Genomic DNA, 11,678 nt, shown 5'->3' with positions numbered 1-11,678 from the left:
TTTTATTCTTTTAATGCTTTCATTGCTGTTCCAAAATTCTGCATTGTTGCTGGAGTGGTTTCGGGAGATTTTCCTCCATTTATATTTCACCTCTTAAATAGCCATAGAATTGAATGTATATTCCCTAAATGAATAGTTATGAAACTAGAAGGCTTTTCCATAATCTGTACGGACTCAGAAAGCATTGCCAAGATGGGCACACGTGTCAGTGGTCTCAAGCATAGTTTGAGTGGGCCAAAATTTTTCAGCAGTGGAAATTAGGTGGGCCTGAACAGAGAGTTCAGACAGGTCCTTTTTAAGGGATTCAGGACAGTGACCTTTATAAGTCTCTTCTTTTTGTGGAGTACAAGCCTAGTGCAGCTGTGTTCCACCACGAGTGGTGTCCTCACTACGACAATACAAACTTTGCAGAAGTATGATTGAGGCTCTTTCTTTTTTTTCACTTTTGTGCTCTGTTAAAAAGCTGGTGGGTTTTTCATTCTGCATGTTCCAGGTATTTTTAAATCTGAAATTAATTATTCTTCCTTGTTCAGTTACCAGTTTTTGTTCCTCCAGTTATTCTTTCTGTCCCACAGATACTGTTCATCCACATAGAAAAGATCAGCTTAAACACTAACACAAACATTGAACAAGGTTTTGAGCAGGATTTGATATTTCTATTTATATGATAACTTGCATGCTTTCTTCTTGCAGTACCACCTGTGGTTAGGATCAGAAATATTTAATATATCCTCAGAAGTTATTTTCTTTAATACTTACAGATCAGAAAGAAATATGAAAGAAAATCTTAGGAGAAGACCTGTTTCTACAAGACTTGTTATCAGGTCTTCAAAGAGGAATAGAAATGTCTGAGTTCAGTTTCTGGCAGGGAATTAGGAGAGGAAATGATTTTCAAAGAGCTGGTTTAGAACATGGAGTGTTTTCAAATATTGATTCTACACATGGGATGGGATGTTTTTTTTGAATCTTCTCATTATTTCCCTTCATACACTCCAAGTTCTTTCATCTTTCCTGTAAGAAAAACAGGTTTCCCCCTTTTTAAAGTCTCAATGTCTTTTGAAGCTCAACATGAATTTTGTGAGTGAACTGTTTAAATGTGTACTTGCCTTTGAGTACCCCATGCTATTCTAAGTCATTAAGATGTGCTATTAACTCTCTGTGAACAAAGCCAATTTCATTCTTTAGTGCAAAGCAATGCTCCAATAACAAAAAAAACCTCACTAAAACATTGCACAAACACGGCATAATACCATAAATAGCAAACGACTGGATAAAGTCATTGCAGGTTATTGGCAGTATGTGCTTGAAGGGTTTGAGATGGGCAAAGAAGGTGAGCTTGGGTGAGTGTTGGGCGGATTTTTTTAAAAAAACAGACATGCACAGTCTGCTGTAAATTGTCAGGTTTCAGTGGAAGTTACTCACACTATAACCATGTGTGGAATTCAGTGGAAATGCTTAAAGGTTGAGATGTTGTTGTGAGAGTTGTGGCTGCAACTTCACAAGCATGGTCAGATGTAAACAAACTTTAAACTGGTCAGTCTAGGTGCCCTTATATAAATAAGTGCCTTTATATAAATTGTGCACTACATGCTCAGTTTATGAAGCCTCAACTCTTTCCAGCGCTTTTTATGGATACAACCCCCATCAATGTACAGCATATAATCCCTAGCATTTTTGTGTTTTCTGTAAACTCTTTGTTCTCCCCATTCCCTCCTACTGCAGGAACTAGACCTGGCTCTGTAAATGTCTTAGGAATGGAAGATATTTTTATACAGCTGAATATAGCAGTTCATCATGGATCAAATATGTCCTTTTGGCTTCTTCATGCAGCTAGCGAACCTAGTTATCAGAAATGTTTGGCTATTTTAAGTATGTTAAGGAGGGCCTTTAAGGGGAGGTATGCTTTATTGAGAGACAGACTTGTTTTTGTGAAATTGCTGTCCAGGAGTCTCCAAGGGAACACATAGCAGCAAAAACAGAAGGATCCCCTTGTGCACTCATATGGCTTTAAAAACATTTCATGTCATAATGGTGTAAACAGTTGCTTCCTGAGAGTGAGAAAAACACTGAGAACTAAGAACAGGATCTAACAGTGTGCTCTCCATTGAGTCCCTGGGATAATACCTTGTTCCCAGCAGCATGAAACAACTGCCCTCAGCTACCCACCCCATGTTGTTGCCTTGGGTGGAGTGCTGTTGGCCCCCAGCACAGGCCTGTTGGGAGGGTGAAGGCAGAGCCTCCCTATTCAGCAATGGACCCTACACCTCCAAACAGCGAAGGAAGTGCTCTCAGTGGAGTCCATACACAGAGAGACAGAAGTGCAGAAGCATAAAGCACTAGTGAGAACAGGCCCTGCTTGGATGAGAGATTCTTCTCAGCTCTGTCAGGCCTTCAAAAATATTTCTGATTGTCATCATCAAGGTCAATGTGCTTGCCTGGGGATTACCAGCAACTGGGCTGAGTGGCACAGTATTTTGTAATCGATGAGTGAGGTAGCACTGCGTTGGCACCTAGATAATTATACATATTTTGCATTACAAAGGTAAAGTAAGAAGTGTCAAAAGAAAGTGCTCATGATGGACAAAGAGGGCTGAATGCCTGTCTGTGCTGCTGCCACTGCTGCTGCCTTGTCTGATAAAGACCCAGGCAGCGCTGCCCTCCTGCTCAAGTGTCAGTCACCCATAGAAGCGGCAGCTTGCACATGGAAAACTCAGCACCAGCCTCTCCGTTAACTTATCCAGGGGAAATACAACTTGCAAAAAGACCAATTATTTCCACAACACTTTCTGGCTGGTGCTGAAGTTTGTGAAATATATGCAAGCCAGGGTATCTTCACCTCTGAGGGTAGATGAAGTCTGTGTTGCGATTTATGAGCTTTGCATTGTTCAAACTGTTTTGCTTCATGATCTGCAGTCAATTATTTTGTATCCTTCTGCTAATTTTGTACTAATGTATAGAGCAGTATCTTGTCACCCCCATGGGTATCAATTATAATTAGAGAAAAAAGGAGTTTACACATCTGCCTACACATGTGGAAAGCTGAAAATGACATATGCTTTATTTCTCTTGCACTTGTTGCTGGATGAAAGCTTTGTGAGTGTGAATTGAAATCCTCTGGCAGAAGAACTGGGAGCAGTACGAGCACTATGCAGGCCTTGCACTCAGTGTGCAGCAGTGTCCTGGTGAGCATGGGCCACTGAGCACTGGTAAGCACAGACTAAAGAAGTCTCTGGTCAGCTTAGTACTGCCATCAGCAGGACCTACCCTGCTATTTTTAAGGGGTCAAAGGGACTGTGGGCAGAGTGGCTTGGGTTTTTCTTAATCCTAAGAATTAAAGTAATGGGTTTGCTGTTGGACAGAAGGGGGGGTGCTGGGGGGTTAGTGACAGCATCACAAAACCTCTGTCCTCCATTCAAACAGGGATTTTTGCATACCTGTAACTGGGTTGAGAGGGGGCTGATTTAGCAGCAGCCCAGAGTGGGCTGGGACCCCTGTCTCTCTTCCCATGAACACCTTTCTCCTGGCCTTCTTCCTGCTAGAAAATTCTCATCAAATATGAATTCCATTACTAATCATCTCCATCATGGTTTGTCCATTCTTTTCACGCATTAAAACCAACTTCCCCCTAACTTTTACTATGGCAGCAGGTTAGATAATCACAGACCTGTCTTTCCAAATTGTAAAGCACTTATTTTTCACTTGTACCTTTGCACACAGTAGGAATTTCTTTTGAAACAGCAAAGGTTTTGCTTACTCAGAGATTGGATCCTTTTTGTTTAAAAAGTGAAGATACAGTTACCAATGCAAACTACTGGTCTGCTGTGAGCATCAACATTCATTTTCCCACATGAAATAATCTACTGTAAACAATGAAAAATCAAACACATAGTAATTATAAAATTAAGATGATTACTTTGTACTTGGGATGCAGAATATTGTTTTGATCTTTTGTAACGCAAAAGGGACATGATCAAAGTGTTTTAACCTTAGTTATAGAAATGCACTTTAAATAGCAAAGCTGCTTATCAAATATAGTCTGTGTTTTCAATGGAAGCTTTCCCTTATAAAGACAAAATTTGCCTCCTGACCCCCAAGTAGTACTTTTCCAAACCAAATGAAGAATCTACATGTTCCCTTTTACTTATGTCAACAAAATATTTCATGCTCTTGCTACGTGAAGGAAGTTAACTTCTAAAATGTTAGTGCCAATGCATAGTTCCACAACATTGCACAGAGGACAAATGAAACTTAGGGACCTCTTTCAAGCTCTGCCCCACTGAATGTTGCACTAGACATCAAAAGTTTACATTAAACAAGGAAGTGTTCTTTCATTAAGACAAACAATATCAGACAAGGGCATAATTCTTACCATCACAAAAGAATTCCCTGTCCTTTTGATGATCAGGATGACCTCTTTGCTTTGGAAACATTTTGTAAAGGGTTTTGAGGTAGGAAGATCCCTTTGCAGAGGGGTCTTGTGATGGTTTCCCTCCCCTGAAGTAGATAGTAGTGGCCATCTGAAAAGTGGTGAGTTCCCAGGGTCTGTGTAAGAGGATGCTGTGCCCCTCTCTCCTAGTGGGACTGTCAATCTGCAGTGGAGAGACTCCAATACTAGAGGAGAACAGGTCTGAAAAGCTGGTAATTTGTATTTTCCTTTTGAAAGCCAACAGAAAAACTAGTCAGGTCTTCACTGTCCAACAAGTTGTGTGGTGATCCTCAGGCTGATTCTGGTCTGAGCCAGCAGCAGCCCTACAGAGCAGCACACAGGGTACCTGCTAAGCCCTGGCCCTGGCAGCATCACCTTTAGGGTCTGTACCCCTCATGCTGTGCCCTGCCCCTCAGCTGGCAAAGCTGGGCTGGCATCTCCCTGCTGCTGCTTTCCCTGGTGCCACTGCAGCACTGTCCAGCCAAATGAGTCGGCACTTGTATCCACAGTCTTGCTCAGCTCATCCTGACATCTTGAAATAAGTGTCTGGTGTCCTTGTCTAACAACTGGGACATTCAGCCACTCACTACTGTTGTTCAATCTTCTCAAGTAATTCTGATCTCCAGGGCTTTTTTTTTCCTTCCTCTGCTTCAGTTGGCACCTCCAATTAGGAGGATTTTGTGCACGAACTCTCCCTGCTACTTGTCTGAACAACTCCAAGATGCAATCTTGTTAATCTGAATGAATATTCAAATAAGTAAGTGAAAATTTTGGCTGAAATCCTTCTTTTTGTGCCCTAAGGGACGTCAGATTTTTTTTCATATAAATCATAAATCATGTCCTAATTGCAAATTTTACTGAGACTTAAGAGAATGTATTACTGAAGATAAATATGTCACTTTTCTTTGCCTTGAGAAAAATAAAATATCTGAAGAAAATATTTAAACAAAATTTTAACAAGCAGGTAAATTCTTGCAGTTAGCAATGCTGTAAAGAATTTAATTTGTCCTATCAGAATTTTTTTTCATTTAATAAATCATTCTCTGAGTGTTAGATGAAGCAATCTTGGTTTTCTATCAGTTTGTACCTTACAGTTGATTGCAGGCTCCAGTTAAATATTTCCAAAGGTTAGGGTATCTCTCTTGCTCCCCTTCTTCCTCTTCTAATTTCCTAATCAGGATGCAGTCTTTACTGGTCAGGAGACACTGACAATATCACATCTTTCTCTTCTAGTTCGTCAACTTTTTGTTATCAAACAACAAAGCCTTAATTATTTTGTGGAGGACTATGCTGAAAGCCAGGGAACATGCAGCCAAACACACAGGCAGCATAATCTCCTGAACATTGTTCCCTTAGGAAGGCAGCTAAACCATCCTCCCTTAAGCCTTTGAATAAAATCACTTTATGCTTCCATACTCCTGTTGGAATGCTCATCTTCATGTTTTGAAAAGGGGTTGTGCCATTGCAAAAAAAAAGATTTTTTCAGACTCGTGTAATTTTCAAATAATGAAGACATGCACACGTATTTTAATAAATGAGTTATTCTGATATAATGGACCCTCTGCAGTCAGGGTCACCCTTAAAATTATGGGCAATGTACAGTGCCAAATTTGTATGTGATGTATATACTGGGTACCTGCCTTTTTAGTTTCATAAGAAAGCACTTGTTTCCACAGAAGGCATTGACTTGGGAGCCACCCTGAAGTTAGTGCCACTGTTTTCTGCATGGCTGAGCATGGTTCAATTTTAACAAGGGAGGAACTGAAATTAGACCAATTCAGAGAAAATGGGATCCACCCCAAAATGGATGGGAGTTCCCAGTCTTCAAGGATTTTGGAAAGTATGTGGAAAGAATCATTACCATTTTGTGTACTGTGAATTCTCACCTGGCACGTTCAGCACCCTGGAGGTTGTTCCAGACTGTGCAGCAGTGAATCATGTCTCCATACCAAGTCCTAGAAAGGGATCCTGGGGAGGGCCATTGGGATTATCTGAGGAAGGAGACAGCCTTGCCTTCCCCACTGCAGCATTGCCCAGATCAGCAGATCTCCCACATGATGCCTTCCCCACACGTGATGCCTTCTCCACGTGTGATGCTGCTATTGGCGCCAGGGAAGAGGAGCAGCATGAAGAGCAGATTGGCTCTGAGATGGCTTCTGTGACCACTGGTCTGTAATTTTCACTTGGGACTGCAGAGAATTACAGCCTTGGACTTTATTTACTAGAAATTTAAATCCAAACCAGAGGCAGATAATTACTTACAGCAAACTGACTTCTCTATGTGGTAGCTATCAGGTACCAGTGGGTAAAATCATAAACACAGGGTGTATATACGCACAGGGTGTGCTCATGCAATCCTCTGCTCACAGCAGCGATTTTCTCCCTTACATGGCAATTCACCTCAGAGGGAATTTTATGCATTTTTTTTTACAGAATTACAGAATTTCAGGCACTATTGTCTCTGTTTTTTCCTTTTTCTTTAATCCTTGGCCATTGCTACCTGTGGAACTCTAGACAAAGAGTGGAGTGTAGAAAAAGTAGGGGCTGCTCAGCACACCAGTAATCAGATCCTGGATTCATCAGCAAGAAGAAACCAATGGGCTTCAGTGCCATTTCAGATGCACTTGAGAACCTTGCCTGCCTCTGGGATTCAACTCAGGCTTTGTATGTAGTCATTTTGGCTGAACCAGTTTCTTGCTGGATCATGTCTGGACTGTGTGAAGCGTTTTATCTCAATCTGCTAAAGATTGCTTTATTTACAAAACTGTAAGTAAATAATGAAGACCAGATTTTCAGGTAACCTTCACTTGGTTTACATGAAGCAACAGCCATATTTTCAGGTGTACAAGAAATTTTCCATCTGTGATGACTGATGGGCACAAGTTGTTTAAAATCCTGAGCATCAGTGGTCTGCAAAATTTACACTGGATGTAGCCGAACGTGATGGGGGGAAAAGGATGAAAGAAGTGGTCATTTATGAGAGGAATTCTAAACATTTTCCCTTTCCAGGTGATGCAGACTAGCCAGTTCTGTGCATTCAAAGGCACAAACAAACTCTCCAGGATCAGCAGGTGTTCCCAGTCTTCAGGATTTTTCTCTGTGACAGAGGGATCCCTTTGAATAGGAGCTCAGTGTCTGATAACCTCACGTGACCCCAGGAACAGCAATCTTTATGGAAATGCCAACCAACCTTTTAACAAAATCTCCGTAAATTCGTTCATTTATAACATCATTATAATTTAAAATGTGGTTTTTCATAGCTGTGACAAGCCTGGGAATCATTAACATGATCATAACTGGTTTGATATTATCTTTGGACTTCAGAATACTTGACAGATAATCTCATAGTTGTTTATCCAGTTCTTTGATGTTGTGCAAGTTAGAGGGTTTTGGTTGGGTTTTTTGTTTGTTTTTCCTCTTACTGATATATTTGGTTTTGGTATTTACTCTGGTGGTGAGGCCACCTTACAACATTATGACTTTTCTAGCCATGGTATATTTTCTTACCTGCAACAGACTTTGGCTTGCAGAGATCTGTCCAACAGAGAGTGTGTGTGTAACCATGCTGCAGATGTTATCTCTGTTAGCAGGTGAATCCCGGAGGGTTTGCTACCTCTGAAGTGTCAAATGCATGGTGCATCGGCTACCCAGTGTGCACACAGGTGGTTCTATCCGAGAAATCACAGTCAGAAATAGTGCCACTGCACCTAAGTGGAGACAATCACCCTGATATTTCCAGTCAAAGCAACGTGGATTTACCAAATTTACATGAGATGAAATAGCAGGCTCTTATTATGCAGTGCACGTTGTCTCGTTTATTAGGAATAGATAGGGATGGTCATTTAAGATGAACCTGGTTTGCTAAATACAATCATAGCATGGAAAGGTGTGGTATCTCCTGGATGAGCTGAGGGAAGTCTGGTTAGCTCCAGTCAGGGTTCTATAAGAAGGAGCCATTCCCACACACACCCTGGCATGCCGTGGCTCACTGTCCCATCCACTGACCTCCCTCTGCACTGGGAGGTGATGCACGTTGTCCTGCTGCTCCTGCCATGGAACCACACAGCAATGCTGCAACAGCAGAGTATCACACAGTGTTCAAACCAGCTCAGAATTAACAAGCTGATGGAGAAGTTATACAGGGCACCTAATCATCATTTAACCTTTTTGCTTATGCTTGCTATATATTTGCATATTTTTAGTCTGCCTTGGGAATGGGAAAGAGGTACTCCTAATATATGTGGCAATTTCAGTTTCAGTTTCAAATTCAACTATAAGTTGCCATACTTCTGCTCAGGGAGAAGGGAAAAAAATCTCCATTTGCCCTATCCTGCTTTTCGTACACATCCATTTATGAGTGATTCATCCAGGGCAGAGCAAGTTTATACACTTGTGAACTCAGAGGTCTGATAATGTTTCTCGTGACTGCTTTGAATAAATCAGATCTAAAACATGATTAAATAGATCAAATGAAATATAAACCACAGCACAGCAAAACAGAAATTCTACTTGGCTCCTGTTCTTCTTAGCAGCTCTTCTGCACAGGTATTGAGCCACGTACACACCTACTCAGCTTCACAAGAAAACTTTTCATAGAAGTCAAACTTTTCCTTAAAAGGGTAGAACAAAGGCAAAATGCTATTAATAAAATTATCTTTTCTCTTAGCAACTACAGCATTAAAATCATTGTAAAACAGATGAATGTTTTCAGAAATACAATTTAACTTGTGATTTCTAATTAATGTTAAGTGAAAGCTCTGTAAAACTTGATTAACAATTATCATTGCTGATTTTCTACTTGAGATTAGCTTTGAATGAATTCCATTCAACTTGTAATTTTGGCTGTGCTTGCCTGAGATGTAAAATCTTTTTAATAAGACAAAACGCCCATCTGAATGGCTGAAATGAATGCCACTTACATGTGAATTACAGTCCTAAAAAAAAGGTTGCTCAACTTGATTTTTCTCACACTTTTGTTTTTAGTTGTTTTACAGACTTAGCTGCTTGTGGAGCAGTTATTTGAATAATTAATTTTTTAGTAAAAGTATTGAGTAACAAAGCTCAGCTTTTGCATGGCACTTCTGTGCAGTCTAGAGTGGCTGCATGAGCATTTCAGAGGTGACACAAGAGTTTTCACAGCTATAGGCAAGTAGCGAGAAAGAAGGGAGTCTGTCCAGAATGGCACACAGGACACTGTTTTGGGGCAGAACCAGCACAGCGGCTGCAGCAGCATTTCTGTGGCAATAATTCCATGTGGTATTTTTTACTTTGCCTTGTCCGGTAGTTTGTCTCACATGATCTGTCGTGGTACCCTGTCTAGATGCACAGTACTGATGGAGTAATTCATACCTGTGGCACAGTTTCAGGAGGAGCAGCACTGAAATTAATGGGTTTGGGGCGTTCTCTATTTTAGCCGCGGGACACAAAGCAAAAAATATTTTGCCATTTTGTGCCATCTTTTCCACGGTTGAAAGTGCTATGTAAGTGGAAAACAGACATGGAATTTTGATTTAGAAGGAATCAGCTTGAATAAGGAAATATTTGTGTCTGTGATTACTAGGTGGAAGTGAAGAAAACATGAAACAATGAAGCTGATAAAATGATTATAGCAGAAATGCAGTATTTTAGTACTGGATAAGAGCCAGGAAAAATAATGACAAAAGCAGAGCCTTCTTCATTTCCTAACCAGTCAGCAGGAATTTGTTTGCAATTTCCTTCTTAGGGCACTTCCATGAGAGATGTTGACAGTGAGATTGTCATATTTTTTACACTGCCACAACATGTAGTCCCAATGTGAAACACATAACATGTCTATGGTGGAGAAGACACTGAAATTCCATTTCTGCAGCTGATGATTTCTTCTGAGATTGCAGATGCTTGCATGAGAAACAGATGCTGAGATGGAATAAGAATTAGTTAGAGAGGAATAAGATGGGGTTCACTTTCCTGCCTGGGCCTTGGTTTTTGAGGGGAAGGTGCTGCTAATGGGTGCAATTTCTTTCTCAAGCCCAACCTCCCAAGAACTTCTCAGATCAAGATTCCTTGCCACACTGCTGCAAAGTCATATACGCAGAAAAGGGCTGGGGACAGTTTCCTCAATAGGCACAAAAGTAAAAGTAATAAAGAACCCAGAGCAAGCCTCCCCACCTTGAAAGGGAGAAATGTAGTGCTACTATATCAAATTCAAAAGTCCTATCACTATACCAAATTCCCCCAGAGAATTCTAGTTGAGTGTGGCTTAGAGAGTAGCCAGTGTAGAAGAGCTTCTTCCCCTCGCTTTTGTGCACAATAAAACTTTTTTTGTGTTCTTTTGCTTTCTCATGCTATTGATGGAAGTAATGCAGTCTAGCAAAAACATTATTGAAAAAAACCAGATTGCTTTTTTATGGTGCAAAATGTGTAGTGCATCAGCAGGCATCCTCCACCAAGAGTTGGAAGGTAAGGTTTGCCAAAAAAAATCCCATAAAAACAAAGCAAGTTAGCTAGGGCTGTGATACAGTCTCTTTTTCCTGGGCACATTCCCTGTGTCTGCTGGCTTCTTTCCTTCTAGGCACAGTTTGGCAGATGTTTGCCCCCTCTGCAGTGTTGAAAGCCTCATCCAAAATTTCACCTGCAAGCATGTCTCTCCAGGAAGGGTTGAGGGAGAAGGCTGTGCAGCAGCTGGGGAGCTGGGTGCCAGCAGGGAGCTCAGGGCTGACAAGCAAGGCTGGGCATCTGGGTGAGTACCAAACACAAGTCCCCTTACAGAGGAGTTTTGGAGAGGGAGGGGCAGGAAGGAACTATGCAGTCATGTCACAGTGCATGTAATTTTGTTTAGCATGACTAGATCAAGACAATATTTCCTTTTAAATAGTGCTCTGGGTTGGAAAAGAGCGGTGAAAAAGGGTGAAGAAGTGGCTGGGCAGAAGGAAGAGATGAGAGTGGGATGGGGATTAGTGTTAAGATGCTGTTCACAACTTCCTCCTGAGCTGTAGGAAGTCCAGGATGTGATGAGGAGGAGTTGCCAATAAACATTACTCTTCCCTCTTTTTTCCTTTTTATTTACCTTTTTTTCCCTGTCTGAAATAGGGATTCCCTCTTTAGTCTGTGATCCAAAGACCTGGGTTGGTTCCTGGTGTTTTGCCTAGAGCCTTAAAACAGTCACATGCTGAGTGAATAATTGCCTAGAATTAGAATGCAAGAGGCACCTCAATCATTCATTAGGATATAACCTGTGCAGTCATTTCACTAGTGGCGTGCCAGCTGATACATT

The sequence above is a fragment of the Corvus kubaryi genome, unplaced genomic scaffold, assembly GCF_017639235.1.
Source record: "Corvus kubaryi isolate FWS band 111438036 unplaced genomic scaffold, C.kubaryi_AGA036_p1.0 138, whole genome shotgun sequence".
Taxonomy (NCBI): Eukaryota; Metazoa; Chordata; class Aves; order Passeriformes; family Corvidae; genus Corvus; species Corvus kubaryi.
Note: the sequence above shows the minus strand (reverse complement) of the source record.